Here is a 22,730-nt window from a genome sequence, read left to right on the forward strand (position 1 = left end):
CTCTCTTGGGTCCGAGTTCAACAAATCAGCATGCTCAGCCATGGTCATCTGCATTTCTCTAACCTCACTGGTCACACTTTCTTGGTGATCCCCTGGAAGTAACACATCTGGCAGCACAGCAGTAACAGGAAATGGAATTGATGGCTCCTCAGTTGGGAAGTATTGGTTATTTGAGGTATTGAGATGAACCACAGATTGTGCAAGAGAATCTCCACCAATCCTAACAGGCAATTTGGGCAAAGAGCCTCCAGATCTAAAGTGGACAGCAGTTCTGGACTGTACAGCTTTAATCAGTGAAGCAGCAACTTCAGGGGTAGCAATACGGGCACCAGCAGCTATAGCAGCAGCATGCACTAATGGATTTGGACCAGGAGTTTTAGGAGTTTCTTCATATTGGTGAGACAATACTTCTAAAGATTGGCTGGAGTCATCACAAGGCAACAAGTATCCTTTGTTCCCTTCTGAAAGCTTATCAGACAATGGCAGTACTTTGATTGGAAGAGCTGCTCAAGCACAAAATGATACATTAGCTCCCTGCTTGGGACAAATGGCAATTCATACCAGCAGAAATGATGATCTTCACAATAAGTAATATAAAGTAATTTTACTAAAGCATGACATATGCACTATCCTTTTCAGGAACATAAGAAACATAGTTTTGTCCTAAAGGGGTTGTCCTACACAAGGAAATGCTATTGTCATAGAGATACGAGTCTAACTGCCATGCTCGGCTGTCTTCTTGCATTTTATTCAGTAAACAAATCTCACGCAATCTATTGGTTGATATATCAATTGACAAAAAATAAAGCATTAAATGTTAGGCGACAATAATCCTACACAAGGAATGCTATTGTCATAGAGATACAAGTCTAACTGCAATGCTCGGCTGTCATCTTGCATTTTATTCAGTAAATAAATCTCGCACATTTATTGGTTGATATATCAATTGACAAAATTTAAAGCATTAAATGTTCGGTGACAATAATCAGACAAAGGACTTCAAAAAAGGAAAGAAAACTATGCATGACCGAATCTACAAAAGTAGAGATACAGTTGAACAGACAATATAACATAACCTGCATTGCATGGCTAATTATACTTTCAATATTTGATAGATTGCCATTGTGATGTGACAATTACACAACAAAGGCCAAGAACAATCCCGCAGTATTGGTGGCATGGACTTGTACTGAGACTCAAACTGGAAACTCGGAGGAAAAGAACAAATCTAAGCAGTAGCCAAGACAAAGGATCTGATAAAACTAAAATAGACTAGAAAATAGCCTCACATAGGAATGCCTGCTGAAGAACTTATCAAGCCTCAAATAGACAGAAAATGATCTGATAAAACTAAAATAGACTAGAAAATAGCCTCACATGGGTAGCCTCACATAGGAATGCCTGCTGAAGAACTTATCAAGCCTCAAATAGCCAAGACAAAGGATCTGATAAAACTAAAATAGACTAGAAAATAGCCTCACATAGGAATGCCTGCTGAAGAACTTATCAAGCCTCAAATAGACTGAAGAACTTATCAAGCCTCAAATAGACTGAAGAACTTATCAAGCCTCAAATAGCCAAGACAAAGGATCTGATAAAACTAAAATAGACTAGAAAATAGCCTCACATAGGAATGCCTGCTGAAGAACTTATCAAGCCTCAAATAGACAGAAAATGTATGTATGTATGTATGTATGTATGTATGTATTAACAAACTGAGAAACCTCCACTTTTATCAATTAACCGGTCTCTCAATGTTCATTGGACTATGAGTCCTGAAACTATGCACCTCATACCACTCCAATGAAGGTAGTAAATCAAATAACAGTAAAGGAACCAAAAACAATCAAACACAGGCATAAATACGAAGTAGTTGCAGGATGAGGAACAAAAGTACCAAATGAAGAGGTGGCTCCCATTGTTGGAACATTAAAAGCTTCAGCAACAGCCTGAAGTGCTGCCACCTGCGCCTCTGAAAGTGCCATACTGGTTGACATGCCACCATTCCTACAATGTGAATCTGCTTGGGCCATCCCAAGGATGTTCCATCCCTGTAAATTCAGAAAAATACTGCATAACTTTCATGTTATATATCATGCACAGAACTGCAAAAGTACATCCTCTCACCTTTCTAAATTTAAGAACACAGTACTATTATAGGAAAATTATGAGCATAAAGCTACAACAAATACCCCCATATATCCTTCCTTGAAAAGGAATGTTGGAATATCACAAAGTGAATCTTGAGGCTTAATTTAATGTCCATGTTCCACAGAAATTGAAAAATGATACTAACTGACCATTCAGAAAGTTTTTGATAATTCTTTCAACGAAGTTCCAAGATTTTTTGACCAAATAAAAAGGGCATATTTTCACCTCATTATATCATTAATTTAATTCACATTTGGGTAAGGGCAAAATCAAATGCTACATATTTTTTATGTCATATAATTAACCTGAGACATATGGCAATTGAAAACCAAGTCATCACCATAACAAATGTCGGATTAGAAAAGTGGAGTCATAGGAATAGGACCAGTCACAAATATCCTATGCCTCATATCCTTAAAATAACTATAATCATAGAGCAATTCCAGTAATATCTTACAAAAAAAGGGATCAGAATTTTGACCGACTCGAAACTTCTTTGGGGGACATATATTTTCCATGATATATATTTTATACCTTCATTTATTTATCCATGAATCTTTATACATACAAAGTGAAGAAATATTATCCTTTCTTTTTCATTTTAGTTATCAAGCAGCCTGTTTAGCTTTTAATAGCTTATATGTTTGTATATGCCAATCTTTCTAAAGGTCAAGTCCATACCCAATCCAAAACTAACAAATTTTAGGTAGGGGTTCCGGTATTCACATAACGAGGCTTGATTGATGGATTCCAATGGGTCATGTAATTTACAACAAACTCAGACCTGAACCAGAACTAAATGATGGACCGGTAGGGTATTATCTAAGACCATAGACTCAATTCCTCACTAGCATGTTCTAACTTAAGGTAGTATACCTACTTCAAAACTTGAACCTGCACCCTGTGTCCTAGGCACTTCCTTTGTTTCTAAAAGTTCGGTTCTTTAAACCTGCAGCCATATCTGCTCTCAAACCTGCTCCCCATTCTAGCAACTATGCTCAAACCTGTTATGGACTTGATATCAAGTTTAGGGGTATCGAAACCCACAAGAAGAACCCTTGTAGACATTGCATAGGTCACTAAATACCTAGACCTGATCAAATTTATAGGTCATGGTATTGTGAGTAAGAAGCCAGGTTATCATGAGGCACCCCATTTTTCTAACGCACTTTGAGTGTGCAACTGGGAGACCAAGTTTTTTCTTTTTTTTTTTTTCCTTTTTTCAATGGAAGTAAGGACATCTTAGGATTGTGAAAATCTTCACATGAAAAGAAATAGTAGCACTTTAATATAGTTTTAGGATTATATATATATATATAGTATAGGTGCGTGTAGCTTTTTAATAGCTTATATGTTTATATATTATGCCTATTGAATTTCCTTAAAACAAATCTTTCTAGTCATTCGTGTAAGAAAGAGACCAAATATATCCCAACTCAAAATAGTAGTGCTACTAGGACAAGTTGGGTCCAAGGAAACACTAAAATCGGATTTGAACACTAACCTTAACTCATTAAGGAATCAGGAACAAATCTAGGTCAATGCTAAGCCAAATTTACGTCCAAGTTGTTAGATATATATTTTAGAAATCAATATGGCTGACACATTATATCTTCTTAGGATACAAATTTATACTTAAAACATTGATTTGATCAATAAAAGAACAAATTTTATCTTCATTCAAATGTGATATGTCCTTGAATCGTTTAAAAAATTAATGTTTAAGATACATATTCTTAAGGTATTGAAAATTAGAGGCATGTATAATTAATCCTAAATTGCTCCCGATCATAGTATTATCATAAGGATGGTGATCGATCCAGATAGACCGGCACACAGATCACTTTCTTCGATGTAGATGAGTCTCTAATCCACAGTGTAGAGATACTGAGCGGCAAGTACGGATAGTTGTTAGAGAACAACTAGTACTGAGCATGACCATACGAGAGATCATGTGGATTTCTACTCAATCATCAGTGATTATCTCGATGCTGTAGTTGTGTGAATGATTCTTTGACCCGCGATGTCACGATTGCTCACAGTGAGGCTACTGGAGTTTGACTATACATAAACATGACCTCTTAGCCACTTGAGTCCTTGTAGTGTATGTTGGTGATGGTCTACCGTACGAGCAGGATGCGCATCTAGATGGAATTTATTGACTTTGAGAGAGAGTAGTAGTCCTATGAAATTTAAGAAGCTGAGTCCTTACGTCTGTGGCCACAGCAGTGTGATTGATGAAAAAAAATTTTCATGCGAATCATTTTTGGATTTGAGCTGATTAAATCTATCATATGACTGATGTCGAGATTTGACGATTTATTCATGACCTGCCATCTAGTCGGAACTCACGATAGAAGGACTGAATCACACGGAAACTACACCTAAAGGTTCTTTATTCGATTCTGCTGGATTGCCACTACATACTGCTAGGTGTCACTGGTGGATTGTGAGAGCTCACTAGGATTGTTCTGGATCGACGATCCTTGTTGAGTTAGAGTGGAATCGTTCCGATTCATTAAAAAAAATTTCAATACTATTATGATAGAGATCATGGTATATTTCACTACCAGACAGAATTGAACCTATGACTTGTTGAGTTAGAGTAGAATCGTTCCGATCCATTGAAAAAAATTCAATACTATTATGATAAAGATCATGGTATATCTCACTATCAGACAGAAATGAACCTATGAGATCACACAAACAAGAAAACTAATTTGGATTGACCAATTAGACTTGTGAAGTCCTAATTGGATTAGGATTTAAAGAAATCCTATTGAGTTTAAATAAGCGTTGCGAGCATATGGTTAAATCCAATTCCTCTTTGAACTTGAATTCCTTATTTGATAAGGATTAGACCAACTTAGTTACATGCATTGGACCTAATCCAAATTGGATTTGGAATTGGATTCATCGAGCTCAATTGTTGGGTGCCAATATGCTTTGGATCAAGCCTTTATTGTGCTATTTAATTTGATTAAATTGGATGCACTAAATGTAGATGAATTAGAGGGATCATCGCTCCATCAAATTAGATTTGGACGTGGGCCATTGGATGGCTTGGATGGGGCACATGCCCCATCCCTTGTGGCGTGAGGACTTCATGTGGGCATCAATAGTTAGCGCCCCCTCCCCTTTCCTTATTTGATAGGGACTAATGATGAGGTTTAAGACTTTAAAAGGAATCCTAATGAGATTAGAAATCCTCTTTAAATTAAGATTTGGAGTTTGGTTAGGATTTCAATTAAAAGCCTATATAAGAAGACCACCCCTTGACCTTTAGAAGCAACCAAGCCTCCAGGCAATCATCCAGGCTTATGATTCTCAATTACAGGCCTGATCAACAAGAGTCAGACAATGCTTGATGTCTTTGACTTATCTTGGCCAGAAAGATACATTTGATGGGCATGCTAATTTACACCAACTTAAACCTAAACCTAGACCAAAAACAAGGACAAGTATTGTCTAAGAACTTAGACTCCAACTCTTGATGGGCTACATACGGGGTCTAGGGGTTCTTGAACCCAACCTAACCTAGTATCAACCTAACGAAAATTTTATCGGTCATTATATACCTAGAACGATGGGCAATGGATGAGTCATGTAACGTGACTGACCAAACCTTATCATAAGGCACTCCAACCTTGCAACTGGAAAAGCTATTTATTTCTGTTGGTGCATGCAAGGTTTTGAATCCCATGGGATGGGAATGTCTCAATTTCCCCATAGAATAGGATGCCCCATGTCCCACCCTGTCTCAGGGGCCGTCCTAATCAAGCATCTGAGTACTCAATTGGGATGCCTTTTTTATAAATTTTTAAGTTTTTTCTTAATTTATCTATATACTATTTTATTTGTTTTTTAAACAATTTGAAGTTCAAAACTAATATATTTAAGATAAATTGTCCCTATTTAGTGTACTCTAAGTCTAAGGTGAGAAGCTACATTAATGGAAATATAATTATCTAAATACCGCTTATTAGCATTTCTTTGTAGACCAAACAATGCCAACTAATGTTACTGTGCCACATTAGATCAATGCTAACTAGGCTGTATTAATATCTACAACTATTAGATTTCATGAGGACAAATGTTTGTATAAGTTAAGACATTTGTTTATGTTGGTCCATGTTTACGTTGGTCCATCATGCATTGAGACCTTTTTGGTTGAATATTTTGACACTTTCGGGATTGTACCATCTTGTTTACTTAAAATTAATGCTATAATTTCCTATCGCCTTCTAGGTTATTGGAGATCCTTCTTTGATCACCAAGCAACAATCTCTCTAAGAGCCATTGACAAATAAAAAATGATGTTGTTTGATGAAAAGAGTGGCAATTTTCACCACACAAAGCTTGGTCGCATAGCCAGCTACTTTTACCTTTAGTGTTCTGGTGTCAAAACTTACAATTGATGCTTAGGCGCCACATGACTGTCACTAAAGTAAGAAAAATTGTCATATTGTATACAAATAAACATGAATAAAATCTATTAAGTGCATGTACATAATTGTTTTTTTCTTGCTTAATTTTCTTAAATTGTTGCTCCAAGCAATTAACATTCTTCTTAGTTCCAAAATATTGCTATTAGAGAGGAGTAGGATGAGCAAGAAACATTGTCTTAATTTTCATGACTGTTATAAATGTCAGGCCCTAATTCCTTAAGACAATTTTTTTAGTTTTTTGATTTTGTATATAATATTATTTTTTGAAAATGTAGGATTTATACATGTACTTAGAATATAATATAACGTTATATATGTGTATATATAATGTTATAATATATGTGTATTTTATTTTTTATAATATAATATATGTGTATACTATAATATATAATGTTATAATATATGTGTATTTTTTATATATGATCACTATTGTGTTTGAACTTGTGCATATTAAAGCAAATAGTTAGGTTTGTATTTGAAAGATAATTGATAACTACTTAAACAATTCAAAGCTAATTACTGAAAAAAAACTCGCTCACCCTATCCCGAAGCTTTCGTTCTTTAGCCCTCTTCTTCTCTCTCCCCATCCTCCCTCCATTGATCCTTTCCCCTCTTCCTCTCTCTCCCCATCCTCCCTCTCATTGATCCCTTCCTCCATCCCCATGGATCAAAGTCAAAGGGTAGAGTCATTAGTTAGTTATGCCTAGATGAACAATGGTTGTGATAGCCTGATAAATTGGGTGACAAAGGCCTTGAATCCCGAGTGCTTGGCTTCGAATCTGTGGGGAAGGATAGCGGGAGGAGATAAGGGAGATCGACCAGCACTGGCATTCAGGAGTTTGGATTTTTGGGACAAGTAGCAAAGGGCATAAGGAAGATGAACTATCATCAGTGTCTATGGAGGCTACAACTCCACATGCATCATCCTCGACAAAACAAAAGAGGGATAGCCGTATCAATGCTTTTGCCAGCCGAGGTGAAGGCAGGATGAGCAGGATGGCCCCCAGCCCAATCTTGTTAGGACTTCAAACCTTGGGTGTATGTATATTTTTTAGATGCAAGTGCATTTTAGGACAATAAAAGATTTCACATAGGAATAAATGCTTTTACATATTTTCGCTTCAAGCACTTTGCATACATAATCTAGTTGTACAGTTATCTTATAACTCATATGTTTGTATATTGATACCTACTAAACTTCTTCACACTATAAACTAAGGTAGATATTTGCTTGGGATCTAGACCAAATCCACATCCAATCAAAATCCATAAAGGTTGAGTATTGATGCTGATCTGTAATGCTGGTGGGTGTAGATGGAGCAAAGATATTATTGGAGATTTCCAAAATAAAGTGAACAATTAATATGCGAGAAAATATAAACGACATATATATATGTAAGGTTAAGGAATATAATTTGCATTCTTTATTTTTCTTACTCTAATTTTTAAGTTTGCATGACTTTTTACATTTTTATTCAAAGTTTCAGATTTTTCATTATATTCAGAACTTCAAGTTTCTCACAGAGAGTTGGTGGAGGCTTGCGTGTTATCATTTAATTGGCTCCTTATCTCCTACATGTCAGTTCAATTACTCGAATAAATTTGCAAATCCCTAATAATTTTGAAGTTATTGATAAAAGGAATTCACCCAGACATCTTTTGGGAAACCTACTAGCTTTTAAAAGATAGTCCTTGGAAGCTGACATTAAACCGCTGCTGTAATGCATCACCATAACCACAACATCTAACCTTTTCCTAACTATTTGGGGTTGGCTTTACTGGATCCTCATTCACCAAGTAGTCCTATTTAAGACCTCCTCTAACGCTATTCCAAATTTCTCCATATCTTTCTCACAACTTCCATCCATGTTATCTTAAGTCTTCCCCTCCTTACAACCTTTAGAACAAACCAAAGTACATATCCTTACCAGAGTCTCCTTGGATACCGTCTCAACCAATTTTCTACCACTTGGTCCTAAAGTTGTGCAGCTCCTATGGCTCCTCTAATATATTCTTTTAATGTTTTATCCTTTTTAGTTTTCCTACATTCATCTTAATATTATCACTTTTGTTACACTCCACTAGTTTTCATGTATTCTCTTTACTCTCTTTACAGTCCAGCACTTTAAGCCATATAATATGGCAGGCTTTATTGCCATTCTATAAAATTTTTCATAAGTATCCAAGGTATGTGCCTATCACATAAAATGCTAGATACACCTTTCCACTTCATCCAAATCTAATTCTATTACATCTATCTTTGTCTATCTTAAACAATGAAACCAATCACTTTGTGGTAACTTTTTTAGTCATCATTCATAATTAGTATCACATATTCATTCCATTCTCACTAAATTTAAATGTCATATATTCTGTCTTTGCCCCTATCCTTTAAAATTTTCCTTCACAAACTCCAATTTACTATTTGTTCTAGTTCTCTTTTCACCAAGCAACACTGCAACATCTGCATATAACATATGACTTTGCTGCATTACAAAAAGTATTAGTTTACCCAGACGCACATCAACCTAGTGAGCCTATTAAATTGGTTCAACTATGTGTAATTTTTGACATAGTGAACTATTTTTTGACCCACTAAAACCATCCAAGTCTAGATAAAATCATCAGTACTTGCATTACTTTGCATGCGGATATCATTGAATGAAGAGCTGCAACTTTATAAGGCCATAAGATGGTGTACCCCATTAAAATTATTAAGTGTAAAAAAGCAAGGTTGGCAATGTTGGTACCAGGGCCCATATCGATCGGCCAACGACATGGCTCGGTATCCCCCATATTGTTCTGTGCCGAGCCTGAACTAACACAACAAAGAGAGCAGGGGAGAAGAAGAACCGGAGAGAGTAAGAGAAAGGAAGGGGGAGAGGGTGGCGAGGCTGGTGGTGGTCGCCGAAGGGCCATAGAGATCTCGGATGGTTGGATGATTGAGGGAGAGGGAGAGGGAGAGGGAGAGCAAGAGAGGAGAGAGAGGAGGAAAGGAAGGCGAGTGAGAGAGTGGGGAGGCTTGCACCCCTTTTTCAATCCAGAGAAGTGCAGGGAGGAAGAGCCGGCCATCCGAAGGCCTCCGTGGCCCTTCGACAGCCACTATCAGTCTCCCTGCCCTTTCCCTCTCCTTCCCTTCCCCTCTCTCTCTATCTATTTTCCTCTGTCTAGAGGAAGGCAGAGATTCGACAGCCTCGGCGGCCCTCTGACGGCCTCTCCAGCCTTTCCCTTTTCTTCATTGCCCCCTCTCTCTCCGTTCCTCTCTTTCCTTCTTCCTTCCTCCATCCTCACCAGTGTTCGTTTTGAACACCAGAATAATCTGAGTCGGCCGCCGATACAGTTCGGCACACCCCGAATTGGATGGTTCGAAACAATTCCGCCATCCACTAATGAAAGGGCATACTGAAATAACCCTTTACAATGGATATGAATTTGCAAAATAGGAGTTAGTGATAAGTTCATGTGAAAAGAAGAAAAATCTAAAAAAGGAGCCAAATAAAAAGAGAAAGAAAGAAAGAAAAATGGAAGTAGAAAAATAAGTTTTCTTCCAAACAAAGATGGGTCTATTTAAAGTAAAGACACATTAAGCTGGCTTATTGCAAATACAATATCTAGTTGATAGGTTATTTGCTAATTGATTTTTGGAATATTTTAAGGATGGTTAGTCACAAGATTCTTAAGCCATCAAGTGGCATGAAAATCTCCTTATCTTTATAGATTGTGTTTTACTTTTTATGACTTTTAATGTACGAAGTTAATAATCAAGCAACTAGTGTCAAAAGAAAAATGAATTTTTAGAATCTTAGTTGTCTTTATTATTTTGACAAATGACCCAATGTTTCAAACAGAGTTCGGTTGAAGACCTAACAGTAATTAGTAAGCAATAATTTCAGATACAGTGAGGAACATAAAGCATTATCCCAGAAAGAATGTTTAAAAGAGCTTTAACTAAGGAGAGAGAAAGAAAAAGCTTCTACACTTACCATCAGGCTAGAAAGAGAAGAATCAAAAGAAAATCAGAATCTATTGTCTTCAAGTGTAATGTAACTGCAATCTTGCTTGTCCAACTTATGTTAGCCTTCAATAATTTGTGAAAGAAACTAAAATTACTGACATTAGTTTAGGACTCGCAAGCAAAATTAGCTAACCCATCTGCCACAAAATTAGTTTCCTAAATTAGATTAAGAATTAGCCAATATGCCAATTCTTTCAGAAAATAAAATATTATCCATGATGTCTGCATGTGGCTGGTAATCATATTCACCAACACTGAAGAATCAGATTCCACTAGGATATTACTGAAACATTGTTGACTACACAGCTTTAATTCTAGTTGTCAAACTTATCATGGAACCTCAATAATCTTTGGCATAAGAATTGATAAGTATATCTGGAGTGCCATTTTCTTGGATAAATTTCCAAGACACCTATGTGATTAGCAACAAATTTATTGTTGTCTCTTTTACTATAAGTTTCAGACTATTGATTTTCATAACTAGTAATCTAGTACGATGGAACTTATCTGCTTAAGAAGTTTTAGAGTTCGGCAATCTGCAAAGTGGGAAGGGAATATGTTAGTTATCAAATAACAGACAGGCAAAACTAAGATCCATGAGATAACATTTAAATGGCCAAATGGAAAGTTGCAAGAGCATCCTCTTCCAAGCAATTGGTGCACCTTGCTCCAATAAATGGCATGAAAGATATGTAAATGGAGTAGCAGTTTTCACATATGTTGCCAATGAAGGGAGAAATGGGCACAAAAATACCCTAACCTGGATCTGTTTTGCTATTATTTCTGATTGTTACACGAATTAATATGATCTTTCTGTTGTTTTCATGGACTGTTTGTGCATTCAGGGTTCTCAATCAACAAATGTATAGAATCTGAGGTGTTGGTGGTCCCTTATTTGTCATTTTCCGCCTTTTCCAACTAGTAGGCCACAACTTTAAAGTTGTAGGATTGTAGTTGATCTCTAAAGAAAGGATCTCACAAAGTATAAAGGGTAACGTCAATAGTGAAAGTTAAGAACACCTAGATGAGGTCAGCTAGAGTTGCAATGACACCTTTAACAACAAACTCCCTTCTTTTATCCTTTCTTGCATATCTTGTGGTTACTAGTCCTAGCTAAAGAGCATATATTACCTTTTTCTTTGCCTTTACATTTCCTCTGGAAAAAGTTTTAGAGAGAACTTATTTCTAGTAGAAAGAATTTAGGGGGACAATTAGGGTTTGAATTAAAAACTATGTTGCTTTATATTTAATTTTTAATATTATGTAGAAATAAAGATCCTTGTCCCTTTCTTGCTCTACCATTTAGTCTTGAACACTTCATTCAGAGCTAAGCTGTGGAATTACCTTTTTAGATTTAAGATTTGATCAACTCCTAGAATCTCCGCAAATATCAAGGGATATAGAGGGATCTAGACTTGTGTTTACAGATTTCCAATTGTAGATTCAATTGAAAGATCAAATAATATAAATCAATGTGGTATTATAGCAATAAGTTCTAGCATTGGACAGTCAATTTTTCCTTCAACTAAGTGTTGTTGACTCAAAATGTTGGGCAACAATGAGGGGTCAAGAAAAACAAGAAAGAATGTTTAGACGAGATGTGGGTAAAACTAGAAAAGATGAGTGAGAAACAACTACCAGTACTTGAAAGGTGTTGTAAAGGTTATGTCAGTCGAGGACAAAGTGATGGAGAATTGATTGAGATGATACACACATTCTCAATGAAAATGCGAGATTTTGATCAAGAGATGTACCTGAATGTGTCCTACAACTTAGGAAGAGAAGCAGAGACAATTTAAGGTGACATAGATTGGAGTTGTCAAAGGATTTCAGAAGGCTTTGGATAACACAAAAGGTAGCCTCTAATATGAATGATTGGGAAATAAGGATTCATTAAGCTGATCCCAACTTTGGGACAAGCTGAATGGTTATGAGGATGGTTTATGACAACAAATGCGAGACATGGTTTGCTGTATCAAACCATACCACCCCAAACCAGGCATAACATGATGTATCAATTGCGAACTAGTACTTGGTATGGGACGCGCACCAACTGTCAGTACCACAAATTGACACAACAATACAGTACCAGAATAGTACCAGTATTGGTATTGAAACTAGTATTGTGAATCACATGGGAGAAGTTAAGAATCACAAAGAAAAGCTTGAAGACATATAGGATGCCTATATGGAGATGTGGAAGGATCTTTTGTCCAACCTTGAAAATCTCATCCTTCATGATGGAGACAAAAGTACAAGATGAAGTTAAAAAGGTAAGACAAGCATTGCTTCATCAAATGTAAACAGCAGAATGACTACGAGTATTTGAAAGGTGTCATAAAAGTCAATTAAGGACAAAAGCGATGGAGAGTAGATTGAGATGATATAGACATGTTCAATGAAAATCTAAGAGATTCTTATCAAGAGAGATAAGTGAATGTATATTCTACAACTTAGGAAGAGAAGCAGAGAAATTACACAACATGGATTGATTGGAGTTGTCAAAAGGATTTCGAAAGCTTGCAAATGCACAAGAGGTGGATCCTTATAGGAATGACCGGGGAATCAACATTCATTATGCTGATCCTAACGAACGGACTAGCTTGATGGTTATAAGCATGGTGTTTACCAACAAATGTGAGCAGTTTAGGAATCATGAAGTAAAGCTCAGATATATAGGATGCCCATATGGAGAACTAGAAGGATCTTCTATCCAACCTCAAAAAATTCCCATCCTTCGTGAAGGGGACAGATGTACATATGATGAAATTAAGAAGTTAGAACAAGCATTGCTTAATCAAACATAAATAACAAGGGACTAGCAGAAAACACATAAATTGAAAACTAATTTAATTGATTAGAGTGACTTCTAACATCTTTTACAGCATTATGATTTCTTACCCAAGATGACAAAATGTTTCTTAACCAGTAATTATGCATGCATGCATGTGGATGTATGTGCTGAAGCCAAGGACTAACTGTTTTAGGCAACAGCAGGCCCTTGGGAACAAGGTGGGCCATGGTGTCCCAAAAAGTTTCAAAATTTTCATTGACATCACATGCACAAATCCAACACTAGCATGCCTCAAATAATTGACCCATACTCATTTAAACAGCAACTCCTATCAGATTTTAGGATGCCTAATATGAGGTGACAGCAAGCCCCAAAACTCACTACAATTTAATAGATCCGTTGCAAACACAATGAAATAACTAGATCTTGTTAGATTAATGATGTTCATGATGACTAATCTTGACTAAGATTTTATATGATATTTAGCCTCAGCATTGAAACAGAATCAATATTATGCTTCTAATCTTTTCCCTTCAAAAATAACATGTCTTGTATAAAGCTGCAGCTAAGGCTGATAGATCCAAATAACTATCTAAATCAGCATTAACTAAGTGACATCGATGGATCAAATTATGCCTATAGAAAGGAATTCTGCATAATTTAACCGAAAATGGCTCCCTAAAGTTAAACATTATCAACATACTGAAATTGCTAATGAAAATTACGAATAATATATCACACTCTACTAGATTGCCTGTACATAGTTCACATCAGCTATAGGAAACAGAAGAATATATGTAACAGTCCAACTAAGAACTAAGTTTGTGACAAATATGACCAACAAGAGTACACGTTTATGACATCAGCAGATTTTGATTGTTTCGTTGTACATTGATGTTTATTGCATATAACTCTATGCATCATTTCTAAAGTTGATAGTGGATGCAAATTACAGAAGAGGCAATCATAGAACTGTTCTCAAACAAATATTACCATGTAGTATCAGGTTAATGTTTAAAGAAACTAAAATACAACCATTAGTCCTTCAAACAAACAGAGGATTGGCACAAGCAATGGGAAAAAGAAGTAGACTTGACATTTGAAGTAATTTGAGAAGAGAAATGAAACCTGAGGTTGGTTTGCAGCTCCATCTTGTTTGGAATCCCTTTCGCCTACATCCTGAATGGTCATGAAACTATCCATACCATCCACTGCTGTACTATGTTTTCTTTTCCTTCCTGCAGATATATTCATTCCTGGTAATCCATTACCATCCAATCTACGTGCAGTAGGAGACAGCTGCTTCCGGACAGAAACAGGAATTGTCATATTTAGCCGTTGGTTTTCAAGCCCTCCCCGTACTGCTTGACCATTAGGGAAGTTAGTTGCTGAAGGAGCTTGACCAGATTCATTAGGCAAACCAGGGGCAATAACCACAAGGTTCAAGGGCTGCTGAATAAGCATAGGACCACTAGAAGAAGCTACCTGCCTGCCTTCATTTGAGCATTGTTGATTGTCCATGGTTATTTGATTGACAGAATCATTTGTCCAGCTAACATGATCAGTATTGCCTCCACTAACCAAATTACCAAGCTGTGGGATCATATCAGTATCTTTTTTCACAGCTATAACCTTTTGAGTAGCCTCCCGCAGAGCAAACATAGCCACATTAAAAATTTCCACTGATGTTGCTCCCTCCTCTGCGAACCTAATCCCTTCTTGATGCAGCCTGTTGAATCGCCAGTTCACAGAGCTCTGACTATCTCTAAGTTCACCCTCATCTGCATTCAGCACAGCAGCACTTGGAACTGGTAGTGATGCGCAGGCACCACAGTTAATGCGTCTTGTGGGCTTTGGTGGCTGATAGCTCAGCTCATTCCCTACAACAAATGGAGGATGATTGTGTTCCTTCTCGAAATTTGCAACAACCCATATACCAGAATCTAGTTTCTTTACAACGAGCCTGGCTAAACAACCTACTCTCGTTAAAGCTCGAGATCGCTTAGTTCTTCCATATTCCTCACATAATAACCCTCCTTGGAACACACAAGTCGCCTGCAAATAATTGATCCATCTCGTGCACGCCGGCACTTGCTGATACGAACAGTAAAACCCATATCCTTTGCATATGCATAATAAAATGTCCGGGCAGCTTCTTCAGACTGGAACTGCATACCCTCATATGGCTCAAGATCCGAAGTTCCCTGAGGCAGTGTAGCCACAACCATCCTCTCTCGACTGGATTCTCCTTCTTGTCAAGACAATCCTCGACCTTCTTTACTTCCACAAGCACGCGTGGCTTGAGGTCCACCTGCGTCGGAGCCACTGGCTCATGGTTGTGTTCCTTAACAAACTTTGTTACAAGCCAATTGCAAGAAGTCTGCTTCTTTACAACAAGCATCGCCATGCAACCCACCCTTGTGACCATCCGCTGCCTCTTGTTCCTGGTCTGACCCTTTTGCATATAGAAGCCCTCCTTGGAACAGACAAACCGGCGGCATATGATGCTACCATCGCGCATCGAGCGGTGGCACCTGCTAACACGGACCCGGAAGCCCACACGACAGGCGTAGGCGTTATAGTATGCCCTGGCAGCCTCTCACTGTCAAACTCCATGCCCACATAGGGCTCTGCATCTGGGTCCCCCTCATTAACAATCAGCTCCCTCCTGTCATAACTCTCTATCATCTCTCCATCCTTTCCAGTGGGCGTCTCGGCGCCGTCCATGGCTTCGTCCGAGCACTCCATCCCGATGGCCCCCAAATCCGAGTTAGGAGATTCGTCCTCCTCCAGATCCCTCTCAGGACGCAACACCCGAGCTTCCAACGAAGACATCGGTGCTAGTCACCTATAAACAAGAAAATTCAATATTTTTGTTTCACTTGAAGAAGTTCAGAGGCAAGAAACAACACTCATTCACAAAACGAATGAAATCCGTAAAGACATCGAAGTTCCCAAGAAATCGGTAGATCAAGAAAGTGGGGGGGTGAGGGGGTGTGGGGGCGGAGTAGATGGGTATCAAAATGATACTCACTTGACGATTCACTAACCGATTGGATTGGACGATGGCGAGTGATCACCGGATTACCCCATCGGAGAATCTATAAGCTAGGGTTTTCTCGTCCAGCGAAGAAGGAAGCGAAACGGATAACAGCCTTTGTCTTTGTCCCTGTTGTTCCTGCCCTCCTCTTAGGAGTTCGTCGTTCGCTGAGGAGGTGGTGGTGGTGGTGTTGCCGATTTTTAAGGTTTCGGAGCCAGGGAAGGAGGGACGAACGAGAGGGCTGACCGGGAAGCGCCGGATTCAAGCAGCAAGGTGAAACGGTGAGCTTAGAAGGCCAATGGCCTCGTAAGACGGATCTGGAGAAGAGTGGGTCCCTACTCCTGGACCTAGAGTATTTCTTTTTCTTTTTATTACTATTTTTTTACTTATTTCTTGCTATAAACAACCACGGAGCATATACATTTTATATAAATACTAGTCCAAATATAAGTATGGGAGTTCCCCGTCCTTCTCACTCGATTGAAAGAGCACTAACGGAGGGGAGTCGACACGCAACATGAGTGAGAAGGACTCATCCGATTGTGGAGTTATTTGAAAGAGAGCCCTCAGAGACAAGGATGCAATCTCAGTCCATGCTATGGCAAGCCGATCAGGAAGATGGAGATCCCTATTGCCACAAAGATCGTGACTAGTTTGTGGAGGGCTTGATTGCCACAAAGCTGCAATACAACATATCCACCTTTTTTAGTAGTCAAAGGCAATGGTGACCAGCATACAATCTGTAGTCATTGCCACATCAAAAAATTTCGAAAAGTCAACCATTCCAACGCAAGGATATATGCTCGTAGCATTGTAAGAGGATTTTATGTAGAGTGGTGCACAATTCTCCATGCTTGATGGAGGTTTGTCACCCTTATAGTACTTGGTTCTAGTATAAGGATCTATTCTTACATCACCACCATGTGATCGCCATCTATCCTTAATTGCCAAGCTGTGATAGCCCAGCCAGCCCAAACAAACCAAAAAAAAAAAAAAATGATGAAGACTCCCGCAGGGAGTCTTTTTCTCCCGACCGGCTCCTAATCGGAGTCGGAAACCTCACCGGAGAGGAGTCAAACTCCTCTCCTTTGGTTCTATTTAAAGGGGAGACCCTTCTCCCTTCTTCCTACTAAAGAATCCCGGGGCAAAACGCGGCAATCGCCGAAAATTTTCTCACGGAGACCCGTCTTTGTGCCATCCAATTTCTTGCCGGAAAAGCCTCGCCGGCGTCGGAGGTAAGCTTCCTCCCCTTCCTCTCTCCTCCCCCTTCCTTCCCGTGCCGATGATGCACGCTCGCCGGCGACCGAAGTCGCCGGATTTTGTTGCGGAAGAATCTTCCTTTTTGCCGTTTTTCCGTCGCCGGTGGTCACCGCCGACCACCGATTTAGCCTTCCTCTTGCCGTGGATCGCCTCTCCTCCTGCCGCCGGCCGTCTCACGCCAACCACGCCGCCGGCGGCCACCCAACGAGGGGACCTCAAGGTCCCCTGTTTCAGCCCAAAAGAAGCCCACAGGAAAAAAGAAAGAAGAAGAAGAAGAAGAAGAAAGAAGGAAAAGAAAAAAGAAAAAAAGAAGAAAAGAAAGAAAAAAAAGAAAAGAAAAAGGAAAAGGAAAAAAAAAGAAGAAGAAAGACGAAAAATAAAATGATAATAATATAATAATAATAAATAAGATTTTCTCCTCTCTCTTCCGTGAAGAAAAAAAAAAGAGAGAGGAAAAGAAAGAAAAGAAAAATCACTAAATTAATTAATAAATAATGATATAAATAATAAAATATGAGAAAGAGAGTTTCTCTCTCTTTCCTCTCTCTCTTCAGCCTGAACTAGTATTTTCTCTCTCTAGAATTAGACTTTCTCTCTCTACTTTCTCTCTCTAAAATCCTCTCTCTAGATTATTTCTCTCTCCTAAGATTTTTAGAATTTGAGAAGAATGATGATGAATTTAAATGATTCTCGTAATGGATTTTTAATCTGTGATCGTCGGACGATACACCGACATCCACTTTGATCAGATCAGATATTTTTAGATTTTATTTCTCATGATCTTATTTAATTATCCACATGATAATTTTAGCATGATTTGATCTGATCGATCAGAATTTATTGAATCATATTGTCTGAAGAATTCAAGATGAGTTTTCTCTCTCTAGAATTTTCTCTTCTCTCCTAAAAAAAGGTTAGTGAATGAAAAAATTTCTTTTAATAAGTCTGATCTGATTCTAATGAAGAACTCTGATCCATGATTGTCAGACAGCGTACTGGCACCCACCTTAATCAGACCATGAATCTTTAGATTTGATCATCCATGATTTCGATCTAGCCATGATTTGATTTGATCATGTTGATTTCACCAATCAAGATATTGGATCAATCGTAATGTTGGATTGTGTCACCTGATCAATTCGAATTATACCTCATGAATTCTCTCTCCTCTGATTGTCTCTCTCTACTTGATTTATGAAATCGATGAAGAAACCTCGGTCCTATCACTTCGAATCCGATTTGATCTGATAGTCAAACTTTGGATCATTTAGGTCCTAATTAGATTTTGATTAGATAAAATTAGATGATCGGACCCAATCTAAACCATTGAAATATGGTATTCGTATTCTTTCTAATTATTGAAATTGATTCTGTATAGGATTGTGGATGTTTATCATAAAATATTCGATATGATCTACGAACAGAATTTTTTGGAAGAAAATTTATAGAATTATGTGGATTTATTGGAGTACGTTCGAGGTAAGTAATGTTTCACTTTTTCTAGATTTATCGGCAAATTATAATATATTTTTCTGACATGATTTGTGAAATGATGCATGAATTGGATGAATGGTATTTTGCTATGAAAATATCTTATTTGAAATGTTATGATGAAGGCATGATTGAACATATTGATTTCGTGATGCATTATTGTTGGTGCAAAAATCTGCTTGCGCCGGAGAAGCTAGAGTCGGGGAAGCCGCGGTCGCCGCGGGACCTGCAAGGAAAGTCTAAACCGGAGGTGGGGTTGCTCCGGCAAGACCCTCCGACGCTCAAGTCAGTTCTCTGCCTCAACAAGAATGGAGTGCTCGAACGGAGAATTTAGCAGAGTTTTGAGATAGGAAAATGAGCTTAAAGAATAACGTATCTGGGTTCCCCTTTTATAGGCGGAGGAGGCAACGGATTGATAGCGACGTTTGTAACCGTATGGTAGTGGGCCGCCCATGGTCAGGGGAATTGATTGCGAAAGATAGTGGGGTAGACCCGTGGCTATCGTCATAGCCCGCCACGTAGGGCCCGTTGCAGGTAGTGGAGCGGCGTCCGTTGCCGCTAGTTGTCAGCGAGTAGTGGGATCGTGCAGCACCTGCCGCAGGGAGCGGAGCAGAATCGTGGCCGTTGACACAGCCTGTCAGAGAGTAATGGGTCCGCTGCAGGGGGTGATGGAGCCGCACGGAATCCGCTACAGGAAGTGGAACAGGATCATGGTTGTTATTGTGATCCGCCAGGGGGCGCGGATCTGTTGATCGAGGCTCGGCAGTGGTCGGAGTTCGGCCTTTGCAGGAGTCCGGGAGGGGTCCTCCTTTCGGTTGAGGTCGTGGGTGGAGTCCGGCTCCAGCAGCTGATACTGAGGTCAGAGCCCGGCTCCCGTAGGAGTCCGGGCGGAGCTGTGCTGCTGTCGATGGAGGAGTCCCGCTCCCGTAGGAGTCCGGGCGGAGCCGTTCTGCTGTCGATGGAGGAGCCTGGCTCCCGTAGGAGTCCGGGCGGAGCCGTTCTGCTGTCGATTGGTGGAGCCCGGCTCCCGTAGGAGTCCGGGCGGAGCTGTTCTGCTGTCGATTGGCGGAGCCCGGCTCCCGTAGGAGTCCGGGCGGAGTGTTCTGCTGTCGATGGGGAGCCGGCTCCCGTAGGAGTCCGAGCGTTTCTGTCGATGGGGAGCCGGTCCCGTAGGAGTCCGGGCGGAGCCGTTCTGCTGTCGATGGAGGAGCCGGCTCCCGTAGGAGTCCGGGCGGAGCCGTTCTGCTGTCGATGGAGGAGCCCGGCTCCCGTAGGAGTCCGGGCGGAGCCGTTCTGCTGTCGATGGAGGAGCCCGGCTCCCGTAGGAGTCCGGGCGGAGCCGTTCTGCTGTCGATTGGGGAGCCCGGCTCCCGTAGGAGTCCGGGCGGAGCCGTTCTGCTGTCGATGGAGGAGCCCGGATTCCCGTAGGAGTCCGGGCGGAGCCGTTCTGCTGTCGATTGGGCGGAGCCCGGCTCCCGTAGGAGTCCGGGCGGAGTCCGGGCGGAGCGTTCTGCTGTCGATGGAGGAGCCCGGCTCCCGTAGGAGTCCGGGCGGAGCCGTTCTGCTGTCGATGGAGGAGCCCGGCTCCCGTAGGAGTCCGGACGGAGCCGTTCTGCTGTCGATGGAGGAGCCCGGCTCCCGTAGGAGTCCGGGCGGAGCCGTGCTGCTGTCGATGGAGGAGCCCAACTCCCGTAGGAGTCCGGGCGGAGCCGTTCTGCTGTCGATGGAGGAGCCCGGCTACTCGAAGTCGATTCCGTCGAGGATTTCGGCTGTGGGTATTTTATACCCAAACCAGTCCCCCTACTTCCGAGTTTGAATTTCAAGCGAAGGAAGTACACACAGAGAGAGATGTGCACAGCCGGAATCGCTCCTTCGAATCCTACGCACTGCCGCCCCCAGATATTTTGACATTTAATGCGTGCACGCTAGAGTCCACTTTTCGGTGAAGGTGATCTGAAAAGTCTTTTCGGAACCCCCGTTGAAACGCGATCCCAAGCGTCGTGCCGCAGGAATTTGTGAGCGGTCAACCCTCGATGGCGATGAAGGGGATAAGCGTGACACGTGGCACACACCAGCTGGCCAGGAATACCCACCGCCATAACTGTGCCAGGATCCGTCGGCTATTTAAACCCCTCAGTCCCTTCGTGGCTTCATCCTGCGCTTTTCTTTCGTCTGAGAGTCTTGCTTCTCTCGCACCAGTCCTTGTCTCCTTCCCTCGCACCATGTCCTCTACTCGGGAGGCTGTTCTTGAGGAAATTTTTAGGGCTTGGAGGGAGGTGAGGAGGAGAATGGCGGCCGGTGAGAATCTCCGTCGTTTTAAAGGGGCCCAAGGAAGAATTCCGGTCAAGAGGGCAGAGCAGTCGTCATAAGCCATGACGGGATCCTTGACGCCGTCGGGGCCGAGAGACCAGAGGCGGTCGGCGTCGACGGTGGGGCAGTAGAACTTGTTGCGGGGACGGTGGAAGTAACGCATGCCGATCTTGTCGGAGCATCTTGGGTGGCGGCCGTCGTGGTGCATTCGGAGATGAGGCACATCTCTGGTGTCGCTACCGCTCCTGAAGTGACTACGGTTCTTCTTGAAATAGGTCTTCGCTACTGCCGCCGTTGCCCTTACCACCTCCGGAGATCTATCCCACCCCTTTCCCGCTAAGGTTGGGACTTCGGAAACAGAATGAGGCGAGATGGGGCGAGAGCTGTTACACGCACTGGAGAATGCGACTGAGAAGGATAGAGACGGAGAGAGGAGTTCGTAGCTCGGAGCGGCCTCCGGTTTGTCCTGCCCGAACCGTGCTTGCGAGACTGGCGATGACGTGTATCTTCTTTTTCTTCTTCTTTTTTCCCTGACCCACCGGATCCTGTAACGTATACTTTTGTTAAATGAAAGAGAGATTTTGGTACCTCGTCTGCATCTTGCGTTAAATAGTTGTCTGTCGAATTTCTTCATTTTCCTTTCCTTCTCTTCGTCTGTGTTACATCGTCCCAAGGTCGTCGGCGACCTCTTCAGTTCATGTGGGGTCGTCATTAGCTGAGCTCCTTTTCGGCTTTTATTCCGTTCGAAGATACCCACTTGTCAAGTTTGCTTAGGGCCCTTCGGGCCCAAGATTCCTCCTAGGGCTTGAACCCGGGGATTCGAGCTCCCGTTGCTTTCGGGCACTATTTGCTTTTCTTTTTTGCTTGGATTTTTCTCCGCTGAAGTCGGGGCTAAGTTCGGTTCCCTTGATAGTCCGAACGGAGGAGCCCTCTTGAAGTTGGAGTAGCCCGGCTCTCGTAAGAGTCAGGGCAAAGTTTTCCTGCAATCAAAGTCATAGGCAAAGTCCGGCTTCCGTAGAAGTCCGGGCGAGGTTGTCCTGTAGCTGATGTCGGCGATGGAGCCCGGCTCCCGTAGGAGTCCGGGTGAAGTCTTTTTTGTTGTTGGAACCCGGCTCCCGTAGGAGTCCGGGTAAAGTCTTCTTTGCCGTTAGAACCCGGCTCCCGTAGGAGTCCGGGCCTTTCATTTTGCTCGAGCCGGCGTGAGGTTCTCCTCGTGTTCCT

General features: G+C 41.0%; 1 non-coding gene across 1 annotated transcript; it reads right to left on the minus strand.

Moving 5' to 3' along the window:
• Positions 1-207: 207 nt before the first annotated feature.
• On the minus strand, positions 208-16,670 carry LOC105034339 (uncharacterized). The gene is made up of 4 exons (XR_012138431.1): positions 16,443-16,670; positions 14,537-16,256; positions 1,898-2,051; positions 208-503 (listed from the first exon to the last, which is right to left on the minus strand). It is a non-coding gene; the product is annotated as an uncharacterized protein (transcript).
• Positions 16,671-22,730: the final 6,060 nt, after the last annotated feature.

This window comes from Elaeis guineensis, chromosome 2, assembly GCF_000442705.2.
Source record: "Elaeis guineensis isolate ETL-2024a chromosome 2, EG11, whole genome shotgun sequence".
Classification (NCBI taxonomy): Eukaryota; Viridiplantae; Streptophyta; class Magnoliopsida; order Arecales; family Arecaceae; genus Elaeis; species Elaeis guineensis.